Below are 14152 nucleotides of genomic sequence, written 5' to 3'. Positions count from 1 at the left end.
ACTTAGCTTGTCTAAAACTCATTCTCCGTAGTCCTAGCCACTATTGTTGAATTTAACACAACAATTGCAAAAGAAACACGACTAGTTGGTGTTGACATTGAATAAACCGGCTTTGAAAATACCTTTTTGTATTGCACATTGAAAGAGTGCGAAATGTAACCCTTTATGTATAAAGGTTGGAAGCGTACAAAAATTCCGAAAATTATTCAGATACACATTCAAACATTAAAATACAAGCCTTTTTGATCGAGTTATTCAATGTCAAAGCAAAAATGATACTTTTGGATTTAAAAATGTTGTATATTATAAAATAATGGCCGCACTGAAACCTGCCTGGTCTCATCATTCGAAAGTTGAAATTACGAATTTATATAGGTATTTTGTTTAAAAAAATTCATTTATTGCATGATAGTGAATGCAAACAACAATTTCCGAAATTGACGTACACTTAAAAGAGATATATTTCTCGGTATCTTTTTGGTAATTCACTGGTCAACACAAATTTTTAACAGAAGCATGAGTTTATTTTTTTAAAGATTTTTAACGTGCTAGATACGATTTTGAGCGCAAAATTTCTTCATCACGTCACGTTTTCGAGATATTTGCCTCGTAATATGGAAAAAACTTGTTTTTCTCTTTAATTCGAAGTTATACGCCATCAGTGAATTTCCTTCACTACCTTTTAAGTCATTTTGAATTTTTCCAAACCTTTTTGCCAGGAAATAAAATAAATAAGTAATACATAAGTAGAATTAATGAATTATACCTAAATATTTATATAAGCAGTAATATAATGTGTATTTTAACTAATTATACAATTTCTGAAAGTGAAAAAGAGATATCGGAAGGATTCAAAAAGTATTTTAAAGAAAGAAGGAAGGAAAAAGAAGTCTTCCAATTTCCATATGAGAAACGAATTACATAGTGGCGTTACGGAATTTCGAATAGAACGGAAAAATGGATTTTTCTCTTTTTTAGGTAAAAATATTTCGAAAACCTTTGTATAAGAGAAATTCTGAAATTGAATTCGCATTTATCACCTCAAAAAAAAAATGTTCTATCACATCAATGTTACAAAAAAAAATCAAATTTTGTTGATTTCGAATTATTTAAATATTTAAATACCTACCTATATGACATATAATCAAATCGATGACCAAATATTCTAAAATTATATACTTTATAAATTTATAATTATCAATTTAATTATGAATTCAATACGCATTTTTGTTAAAGTGATAGTTTGAGTAAATATTTCATAATTTTAGTGTGTCCATCCATAAATACAAAAATAATTTTTGATTATTATCTGCCTCATAATAATGGCTTATGATTAACAAATTGTTTAAATAGCAGTAATAATAACAATAATTAAATTAAGTTAATACTGTTATATGTTTATCCTGATAATTGTCTTCAATATTCGATGTGTCGTTTTGGATAGGCCACAGCCAAAAATATTGGAAAAACTGACTTGACTGGAATTTTTTATATCCGAAGATAGCTTGTATAAAATATCTTTAAGGGGGTTTTTCCAGTTAATTTTTTTTGTGTTTTTTTATTATTTAATGTATTTAGAAATTCACTTTAAAATTATAGAGCAAAATTCGTAATATTTTTTAGTTATAAATAATATATATAAATTTATAAGTATAAAACAAAAAAATGAAACAATTGTTAGCTTGTTATTATGATACAAGAATCGATAATGATAGTTAAGTATATTGATTATTTACAAAAAAATATTTTAAACCCTTTTTCCTCGAAATGTGGATATACAAATCGGTTCTCACCCTTCTTAAAAAACTAAACTACTTAACCTATCGATTTGAATCTTTATACAAATTGTTAAAAATAATAGAAATAATTAAGGCCCTAAGTGTATAAAATTATGCCAAATAAATTTTTTATTGTCATTTTTATATCAATTTTTTGCCAAAAAATTTTTTTTTCTTTTTCACAAAAACATGTTCAATTTTGATTTGTTTTACTAATTATGATTAATATTAACAGAAAATAATTAGAAGACGGCATACCTATCAGAATTTTGTTAGAATTTTTTTGTTTCTGACCACTGAACGAGATCTTGTATGGGAACCGATTCGCACTTTATTTTAGAGATTTATTTTAAGTCGAAAAAATAAATAATAAAGTTTGTTATACTCTTTAATGATGGTAAAGTATTATGATATAATTTTGTTGCCATAAATAATAAAGTTTCTCCAAAAAAACAATCCATTTAACGTATGTTTTTTGGTATAAAAAACTGAAGTGTTTTAAGTAGCGAAAAACAGATAACTTTCTTTTAACCAGTAACACTAAAGCCAGAACATCTTTTGGTTATTGCTTTTAGTAGGCACACAAATAAGAAAAATAATTAACAAATGCAAAAATCATTTTGCCTTCTAAAGAACAGGTTGTCCATAAATTTTAATTTTTAGTATATTGACTGTCGGATTCCTTTCCATTTTGATAGGCGGATAAATAAACATAATATTCGCATTATATTCTGATTTATATGTATATCGTCATCTCAATATATATTTTCAATCTATATTACAAATTGAAAAAGTAATTAAATATAGCCAAATAATACATTTTCGAGGGCCACAAAAAGAGAACTATCTAATAAAAATAAAGACAACAATTTCCATTACATTTTCTTCATAGTTGAATATTTTTAAAAATTTTAGTACCAACAACCCAGTGCAATATTCCCTTTTCCACCTTATAACTTACACCTAAAAGAGTATCTACAACTTTAAAAATTATAAAGTCTTTTGACAAACGAATTTTTAAAAAAGATTTTTTGCTTAAAAAAAAAGATGCAATTCCTATCATTTATTTTTTAACAGGTTTCATTTATAATGAATAGTGTTAGTCATAATATAAAGTGAAATTAATTTTAATGTAGGTAACAAATAATTTAATTGTATTGTTTCATGTTTCTAAAATAATTCAAATTAATTTTTTAAATAGTTCAAATTAATTTGAAAATATTTTGTATGGTTCGTATTAAAAATTAATTCTTGAAATAAATTAAAAATTTTTATGTTAAGGAAATATATCATGAATCACATGAATTTCACGAGAATTTGATTGAACAATTAAAATAAAAAAATTTTCTAATTGGCATAAAAGGTTGAAGATTAGTTACAAGTGAGACATTTATACTTTCTAGCCTGATTTTGACTTAAATACAGTTTAATGCACATTCCGGGCTCAGTTCACTCATCTAAGTCTAATTAAGTATGGATTTATTTTAATGAAGAAATTTAAAATAAAAATTTACTAGATTGGGTTCGTAAGATTGCTCGAAATTTACAAATTCCTTAATTTATTACAAACTGTATAAAATTTAGGGTTCAAGAATTTAGAACAAATACGTATTATGCGTATATGCTTTCTTAGCGCTACGATAATATAGATTCTTTCAACGGAATGTTGCAAATTGAAAAAATTATCGCTTATAATTAGTGTCGATAAAAAGAAAAAACCTTTAAATGTAAGATTGTTACGATTTTCTATATGATATCAGATTAAGGTACTTCTAACAAAGATAAAGATATTTTAGAAAGAGAAAAAATATAGTTATCTAAAAAGTTATATTAGCGTAACTGAAGCAAATATATAATAATGGTCACAGCATATGGGTAAATTGAACAACGTCGCCGTTTGTATTAGGTGGGCTGATAAGTTCGTGGGCTGACACATAGATGGCGATCCAAATGATTTTTAGTTAACCCTAGCCTTCAAAAGACATGTGCATATTGGACAGCTTTCCTACTATTAGTTTGTGAGATATATCAATTTGAGTGAAGCAACTTGCTGTTTCATCAAGACAATGCACCGTGTCAAAAAACAATGAAAACGATAATCAAATTTCATGAATTGGTCTTCAAATTGTTTCCACATCCACCGTATTCTCCAGATTTGGCCTTAAGCTACTTTTTCCTATTCTAAGACTTCAAGATAATATTCGCTGGTAAGAGATTTAGCGTCGATGAAGGGGTAATCACCGAAACTGAAGCCTATTTTGAGACCAGAAAAATCGTACTATTTATTTATTTATTTGTTTGATTTGCCGATAAATGGCTTATCACTCATTACATTATATTTTACAGAAGTGCTTACGCTCTTACCAAATTCAAAATATAAAACAAATAATGATTCATTCGTTTAGGTGCTACGATGCGACAGACAGGTAAACACGCAGAGACACACACATAGCGGTCAAACTTATAACACCCCCTTTTTTAGTTCAGGGGTGAAAAAATCATGGTGTATGTAACTATAAAAGTGCGCACCTTATTACAATATTTTGAGTTAATTATTTGTTTGCAAACAGAAAATAATATTTGATATGTTAATTACCGGAAATATTAAGGTAAATAAAATTATTTTAGATTTTATAAACATATTTATTTTAATTGATCTCTAATTAAAATTATATGCAGAATTATATTTAATAAAGTTCTTGAATAAAATTTATTTGTTGTTTATTAATCGATAATCTCTTATTATAGAAATAATTACAATGGCAATGTTTTTTTGTGTAATCTAAACATCGTTGTTGGAATACTACGTTATGAATTTATTACTACTTATTCAGTTATGTAATAATTATAAAATGCAATTCATCAAATTACTTTTTTTTAAATAAAAACATGGTCATTGATAATGAAAGTTCATTGAGAATTGAAAGGGAATTGATTCTATTTTGTAATAATAACAATTGATTAAATTGAATATGTACTTTGTATAAACAAATTCTACTACCTAACGCATAATTTTCTAATTTTCTTTACAGCATGTTTGAACACAAACATAACCTTATGCTCTTTGTAAGCTGTCCTTGTGTTTAACGTAGGCAAATGAGTAAACAGTACTGAAAACAGTGGTGCGGATATTTAATAGAATTAATAAGGAAAACTGTTTGTTGTACGCATTGCAACCGATGATATTTAAATTTTTATAATTATCCAAACTCATTTTTTCCATCCGTTCATAATGCTGGATTGTATGCTGAAAATCAGAGAATGTCGCTTAAAAATCTATTTTTTCATAACTTTTCAAATTGAAAAAAGAAAATTGAATATCCTTTAAGAAATATTGAAACATAAGCCCAACACATTAGACCATATTTAAAATCCTTTAAGAGCTAATAAAATTTATAGGTGTATCTAGGAAATCAGAAGAAAATAGACTTAAGGAACCAGGATGACGGAACATTGAGGATATAAACCGATATGTGCGCTTAGAACTTACAAGTTTAACAATTAGGTGAGTATGAGCTTGTTCTTACATATGAAAGCTGAATAGAGGAAAAAAACATAAAAACGACTTGATGTATGCCTTGAAGTCCACCTTCTATGGGTGATTATGGTTGTTATAGCGTAGCCTAAGTAATAATTATATGCTGGTAACCATGGAACTCATTCATCTTGTATAAGATCAAAAATAAATAAGAATCACCAGGTGATTACAAGTATACCTGAAGCTGCGAGAAGCGAACTTTATTTGAAACTTTATGATGTACGTTTATATATTATAAAATATAGTCTAATACACGCATTGAAGTCTCTAGACCATCATAATTGTAAATAATTATTCTCTCACTGTACCTGATCAGTATCTTAAAGTTGAAAGAGAAATCTATAATTTTAAAATTCTTTTAATGTATCGATGGTATTGATCGATTATGACTACATTTCACTTAAAAAAGAAATAAGGACATTTTGAAGGGTAATTTTTTGCAAATATTTCACTATTTGTGAATTTAAATGTCAACGTCCAGATCATTATACAGATTCTATCAAGAGACGTTTGAAAACACCGAAAAGTATCAACAGATATCTAAAATTCAGAGCATCGTTCAAAGTAGGTATTTCTCTTTCATTAAAATTGCACAATTGTAAACACGTTGCAACTATTCGCAACGTGCGTAAGTTTTATTGGAAGCGTTTCCATTGTAACGATACACTACTTTAATTATAGAATTGTATGGATGCATGTATAATTGTATGAATTGCATTTATGACTTATATTGAAAATTTAATATTATTGTCTCACAAATTTAAATAAATAATTATGATAATTTACATTTGAAAAATAATATTTGTGCAATTTGATTTCTTATTTTCACAATTTTGAATGCATTAAGTTTAATTAATTAGTGTTTTTCAATAATTTTAATTTGACATTTTCTATAAGATTAACATATGTAAAGAATTGCAAATTAGTCATAACAGCCTCCTTTATCGCCATAATTTCGCTGGAAGCGCTGGCATCGATTTTATTGTACCTACCATGACTACCCACGCAACGAATACTCATCCCATGTAATGTTATGCTTAGAATGTTTTAACTGGTGCGACTTTTATAATTTCATAAAGTATACACACATCAACGCTCCCGGTAACCACAAATCCTTAAATTGATGCTATATACAAAATTTTGCTTAATAGTCCTATTAAATCCATTACAATAGAATTGACATTCAAATATTTAAAATTTTTTAAATTTAACATTTAATAATAAATAATAAATATTTCATATCTAACCTTGATTGAAAGTATGATTAATTTTTCAGTCATTTACAACTGTAAATGAATAAAAATAGGTACATAAATATTACCTGGCTTACTCATTATAGCTATCTCTATTAAGTAGAAAAAAAATCTGTTCATTCCACTTTACTTCCACCCTCATAAGCACACCTCGTATAAACTAAAGGGTAGTTTATGAAGATGATAAGTTGATATATATGGGCAAAAATAAACATAATAAAAAAATATTTTTAATTCATTGTTTTATCATTAAAACCAGACCCACTATAAAAAAGTAATCAATTTGCCCATATAATGGTATTTACCATTTTACTGCTCGGTTTTATTACACGGGAAAAATTGATTATCTTTTATTTGACATGAATGAGATAAGATATTACGCACTTTATTATCTGACTCCTGTCTGAGGCACTCGGTAGTCATGTATTGAAGTTCTAATCTAAAGTAATGATAATACACGTAGAAAGTTTCGTAGTCCTTTCGCGGAATATTCAGGGAATATAACCAGGATCAGTAGACGCAGTGTTTTCTGAAGGTTTGTAGATCGCTGATTGCGGATATGTGCGTCGATTTTACGTAAAGAGAGATTTTACGTAAAAATATCAACAATTTAAATAGTTTAAATCGCTCGGAAACTATCGAGTTTAGCGGCAAAAATTGTTGACAAAACATGTACTTGTACAAAGCATTTTCAGCCAAGAGACATAAGCCTTGAACTAGCTACCGGTAATTATATCCATAATTTTAAAAATAGAGCAAGCTTTCATGAGACATTTCTTAAGGAAATTTTGGTTCTGCATAATAATTTTGCGACTAACTTTTGCTTACAACACTTTACGTAAAATCGACGCTCATATTCTTTAGAAAACACTGCGTCTATTTATCCCGGCTTCACTTTCTACGAATGCCACTATCCCTACGAATGCCTATATCTTTCTTTTGAAATGTTTACAAACCGACACAAACCAATGTACATTTCAGAAGCGTATATTAGGCGATTTTAAATTGAATGCTTAATATCTGTATTATGTTAAAATTAACACAAATAATTAAACATAATTTTGGAAATTCAATTTTTGTTTTAAAACTGCTTCCAATGATAAAAATTGAAAATTTCGGGTAAACCATGAGAGAAAATCGAGTTCTACCAAGTAACTTTTTCTGTTAACAAACAACTGACTCAATATCACTTTATTTCATTCTGTACATAGAGGTAAAGGTATAACAAAGACGTGCTATTTAAATTAACAAATACAAAATATTTCTTTTGTTGAACAATTAATTTTAGCAAATTAATATCTATTACGGATACGGAAATCTTTTAATATTTTCATTATTTTATACATGAATGAATTAAAAAACATCTTTTTACAACAAAAAAACAAAAAGAAATAAATACAGTTAGTAGTTTCAATGAATATTTTTGAAATTTTTCTAATTCAATGGTAAAATTTTATTTTATGTTTTTTGGCAAGGACATCTAGGTAACATTACCGGTAATTATTGATTTTACAGTCTTGTAAGTCAAAGAAAGTTTTTTTAAAATCAATTTACATTCATTCACAATAGTGCAATGATTGAAGAAATTGTTGACAATCGTTTATTGACTTATATACTTTTCTGACTAATTGAATTTTTGTTATCAACGAATATTCTTTAACACTTGGTTATCTTTGACACTTGGAATTCTCTTTGACACTATCGAATATCGAAACCAAACTTGTCTATTTATCGCTCTGCTACATTAGTACTGTAGTGGGTATCAAGTATTTATCCCTTGTATACTTTTTTGTGCTGAAAAAACAAAAGGCTGAAACACAAAATCGAAATAATCCTGCAAGAAACATTAGAAGAGCATTTCAGATATTAAAGTAATATTAACCCTTGAAAAATGACTTAAATGAAAATTGTCATTAAAAATTCTTTAAAAGGCATTTTTGGTAATCCGTTATTATTATATTTGGATTCATTTCCCAAGTTCGCGAAATATTCCTCTATAGCTACTACAGGCGATATTTTAATTAAAAATTGATAGTAGTACCCTATCAAGTATAGGTGCTCCTAGGCAATTACTAAATTAAAGATTAGCAAAAGTTAGTACACTATAGATGCAAATATGCTGCTCAAGAGAAAATTATTCTGATAATTTATAATTAACTAAAGACCAAATCCTAATTTGTAGTGGCCTTCTTATTTCATTGTAAATTCACTGAACATAAGCACAATCTCAAAATGAACGATCTCATGTAATAATTATGAAGAATAGCTTTCTCAAAAAACATTTAAATTTGGAATGGAAAAATCCGAAGGAAGTTTTACCAAGAGATATTGTAACCTTTACCAAGACTTTCGGAGAAAATCAGGTACAATTTATCAATCAGATCAATTGAAAAAATAGTTATCAAGTCATCATGTTCGTGTGGTCCTGTCTGTGCCCAGATTTCAGATTCCCCATCCGTTGAGATAATATTTGCGTATACGAGTGACTATTTTGAAGCAAGGGTTTTCCAATAATAAGGAAAATTACTTTCAGTCCCATATCTTTCACGAGCAGTCAAGTATTTCCATTTCACTGCAGATGTTTCTGTAATCTAACCTGTTTAATTAAATTGCTAGGATAGAAAATAGTAAATTATCATGTTCATAATTAATATTATCCTTGGAAAAATGTCATACAAAGGATTGATGTAAGTAAATATTAAAATGACGCACGTATTTTTATAATACGGAAATAGTGTTACATATAAATATTCTTCTTAAGATGTTTTACACAGACCATGTAAGTGAACGACCAAGGTGAACGCATTTCTGATGATTTTTTTTTCCACCACACCCAATTACGTACTTCCGAGTCTGAAGTTAATATAGGTGACATAAATTGTTTATAATTTTCAATAATTACACAATTTAATAATTATTTTATTGAATATTAAATTATTTCCGTAACAACTATTGTTCATAAACTACAGAATAGTGGCAATTGGTATTACAAACCAGATAGTAAGTTAGTCTAAGCTATAAAAATTGAATAAATTAATAACAAAGATTGTTTAAAAGAAAACTTGTCGCTCTCCTATTATTTGCATGCGTAAGGCTAAAATACATTTTAATCTGATTCATTCTGACTACGTTCTTTCTATCGATTAGTTTTGTTATACAATAGTAATTAAAGCAAATTTTCCATTTTATCTACGATTTAAGTTTATAGTACAATAGATAAAGCTGGTTCATAGTATTTTTAATCGACTAAATTCTAGATTCATTATTTTTTCTAAGCCAAAATTAATTCTTATAACATGCTTCTATTAGCTTGAAATATATGTTGTTATGTACTTGTAATTAGGTTTTTATACCATTCCGGACATCTTGATTAAAACAGTTTAATAAGAATCGATAACAATACTGTAAAATTTATTTAATATAATTCACAAGTAATATGGAATAGAAACTTGTATGTTAAAAAAGTAAAATTTTATGTTGAAAACATGTACTTAAATTATTTTTTTATTTATTTTATTTAAGGTCGCTTTTAACGTCTAGGTCATTAGCGACTTAAATTATTATTATTAATTTATTTTGATGTATATGAATTTTTTTTTGAGAAAAGAAACATTATTTTCGAGAAAAGAAAAATTTTCTTACTGGCTGTTTATATGACAAATTCCCACAAAAACAGAGTGAAATTCAATAAAAATATATAGAAATCCTCCCGTAGGTTGTCTCTTTTAATCTGCACCTATCTTTATTTTGAAAATAATTAAATAATTTAGTCTTTTGCTTAAAAGAATAAAGGTAATTTTAAAAGTATAAAATAAGAATGTACTTTTATATTGCAGGGTTTTATTAATTCTATAAAATTTTTTGTTTTCATACAAGGTATGCAATATATTTTCAAATACGATAACAAGTTGTCTATCAATTGAAGTTATTATCCATTGTTTTTTCCACCGTAAACTTTTAATCAATTTAAATGATGGAATTTATTATGATCTACCAATTTTTGCTATATATTTTATCAATGTTTAAAGATTCGAAAATTTACGATGTTAATTTATTTAGGTTTAAATATTTATTTTATGATAGAAATGAACCTATAAAATCAAATTTGCCGCGATTTGTAATCATTTAATTATTAAATACAATATTTTATTGTATTTTTTGGATATACTTATTAAAAGATCCTTAATTTGGTATGCAGTAGAAAAAGCGTATGGATACTATGGAGTGATCCAATTTTCTAGGAAATTCTCTATCTGCTAAAAATCAAAGTTGTCGATATATCACGTTAAGGATAGGAATCCATACTAGTAAGAGGACAATTGAAAATTTTTAGTTCGCGTTTTTGCTATAGAAGATAACTTTGCAAAAAAACCGATATGCGTAAATAAACAAATTAGGAATCCTTTGAGCTTAAATAGGATGTTTACCAAAGTTTACGAAAAAACAATAAACAAAGATTACTTTTTACGATTATTTAATCGAATCTAGAAATGCATTGTACAACAACAATGCTGTTGTATATACTCTGTGGGCTATGCCGAAATGCTTGCCGAACGTTTACACAGATGAGCAATGTATGATAAGATTTCACATTCTCTCTTATCACATTCTTCTGTTGAGTGTATACCTAAACCCAGAGTTTTGAAAAAGCCTTCTCAATGTAATATCATGCTAGAGATAGCAAATTGAACTCTTCCAGGTCGATAATTTACAAAGCTTACGTCTCAAATTCGTAAAACCATTTTTACATATTATATTTCCATATTCCTAATGAATAAAGTTAAAAAAAGATGAAAATCCTTTTTGATCTTTATAATTTAAAAGGAAAATTTATTTCCAAATGTAAAATCTTCTTCTATAGTTATCACATAATTAGAAACAAACATAATATGCTTAAATGTTTAATCTATTATATAATTTCCAGTCAATTTCCTCTACTAATCATTAGTGTATTTTTCCATGTAATAATGTCTACCACCCTATGTAATATACTTAATTAAGTAAAACAAACCTTTATTGATAAAATTTCACGTGATTAGTGCATGTTACCGTAATAATATTGTAACAAAATTACATGTTATTAATGTATTATCTAGTATCAAAACCCGTTGGAAACCAGCGGCAATGTTTATGGTAAAAATTTTCTGTGTACTTTTATGCGTAAAGGACGTCAAATTTTGTTTCGCCTAGCCTGGTTTCATAGGTAAGTAGTCTGTTCAATAAGTCTATAATCTAATTTTACAGAACAATATCTTATAGGGAATGTTAGATTTAAAAAAATGTTTGAAACAAAATTGCTCTGTTCAAAGGAGGCTGCTTATTGCTTTAGAGTGGGTTAGAAAATTTTTCTAACCACTCTAAAATGTTCTTTGGATCGTTCTGATCAAAAACTCTCACGACCACAAAACTTTAAACGAGTAGTTTTCAAGCTACGGACGATCAAAGCTTCACATATATTATAGTTATATAGCCCGTAGCTCGAAAAACTACTCGTTAAAAAATTTGGTGGCTGTGGATGCTGTTGATCAGAACGATCCGAAGAACATTTCGGTTCTGGTTTGAAAATATAATATTTGTGTAGCTTTGATCACCCGTAGCTTGAAAAATATTCTATAAAATTTTTTGTGACCGTGAGAGCTTTTGATCAGAATAATTCAAAGAACATCTTAGGGAGGGTTAGAAAAAGTTTCAAAAACGCTAAGTTACCCAACTTAGCGTTACCTGGCAAAAGAAAAAGTCTTTTACCAAATTTCGTTCTGATGTGTACTTACCGAGATAATTAAACGAATCAATTAATAAAAAATCAATAAATTTATCGAAATACAATACTTAGATACTGGAACTGGTACATCGTATATTAGTGCATAAAAGTAGCCTTAGTAGGTGTGCTTTTAACGCAAAATTGCCAAAAAAATTTTAATAATTTGATTTGGATGAAATACAAAAATCAAATTTATTACTGGGTTAATTGTTGAAATACCATGCATAGTCAGTGTTGATTTCTTTATCACATTACACATACAAACATGTGACACATACATAACTGATAATCAAGTAAAGTACATATTATAAAATTTCCGCCTAATTGGCGCCCTCACGGGTAAACAGTGATGTTTACGAAAAAATGTTTCAAACAAAAGTTGTTAGTTTTTGATAAGGAACATTTTTTACATTTAAACTTTTGTTCTATCTCTAACGGCTGACAAGATGGTTCCTACGGACCCAAGAACCAAGACCCAATTGACCTATGATGCTCATTTCGAGTACGCTGTAAAAATTTCAGCTCGATATCTTTTTTCGTTTTTGAGTTATCGTGTCCACAGACGGACGGACGGACAACCGGAAATCGACTAATTAGGTGATTAAGTGAACACCTATGACAAAATTTTTTTCCTAGCATCATTATTTTTAAGCGTTACAAACTTGGGACTAAACTTAATATACTATGTATATTTCATATATACATGATATAAAAATTGTTACTATTTCTGAGACTACGAATGCTATAAATAAATCACTTTTTTTAAAAGAGTACAAGCCAGAGATATTTGAGTTTGCGAAATGTAAAGACCGCGTTTTGTCAACTGGTTCAGAAAAGCTTTTAGATTTATATTCCAGATGTTGCCCAAAACACTATTTCTCCAATATTTGTATAATCCTCCTTCCAGAGAAACATTCAAATTGCGACTTTTTTAAACCAAGTAAAGCTACCCTTGGTGTTTTTATTCATTTCGCGAAAAAAGGCCTTATGTGATTTTTTCCCCTAAGTTCACCTTTTTTTTTGTTTGAAAATATCCAAAGAGGTCGTTTTCAAAGCTAAAACATTGAAATTTTGAGCTTATTAAAATGAAAAATGATCTTTTATTAAATATTTAAGTTCTGAAGAAAAATAATACAATTCCTTGCACATACATTGCGTGTGCGTATTTCAGAGGTGAGACGATATCAGACAGAGGATATTCAAAACAATCAAAAGAATAAAATTATTATTTTTATACACTTGGTAGATATTGGTAACAACAAACGTCCTTGTAAGGTCGACTAAAAACTAAATTAAATTTTTAAGTAGAAACAAAACACATAGGCAAATAAATAATATTACGCTATATATAAATAATTATCAAATATCTAAACATGAACAAAAAAATTTTAATATATAAAAAATAATTTAATGGAATGTTAATATTTTTACACAGGCTACAGCCACAGGGTTGTGTAATTTATATAATATTTATAAGACTTATAAATGAATTTATTCAAAATTCTCCCTAGTGAATATGCAAATATTTTATGTCTAAAGTCTTATACACTTTAATCCAAAACTCATTAGTTAATGAGCTATGAGCAAGCAATAAATTTAGCAGCTAACTAAAGGCATATAAACTTTTGAGAATACCTAGAAACATCTTCAATTATAAGATGATCAACAAGTGAAAACAAACAATTGACTGACTTAATTATTGAAATACCATGTATTGACAGTGTTGATTACTCTGCGCATTACACGTACATACAAGTCACACATATATAACTGATATCACCATATAATATATACTATACAGTTAGCGCATAATTTGCGCTCT

This window comes from Chrysoperla carnea, chromosome 1 (assembly GCF_905475395.1).
Source record: "Chrysoperla carnea chromosome 1, inChrCarn1.1, whole genome shotgun sequence".
Taxonomy (NCBI): Eukaryota; Metazoa; Arthropoda; class Insecta; order Neuroptera; family Chrysopidae; genus Chrysoperla; species Chrysoperla carnea.
This window is presented reverse-complemented; position numbering follows the sequence as displayed.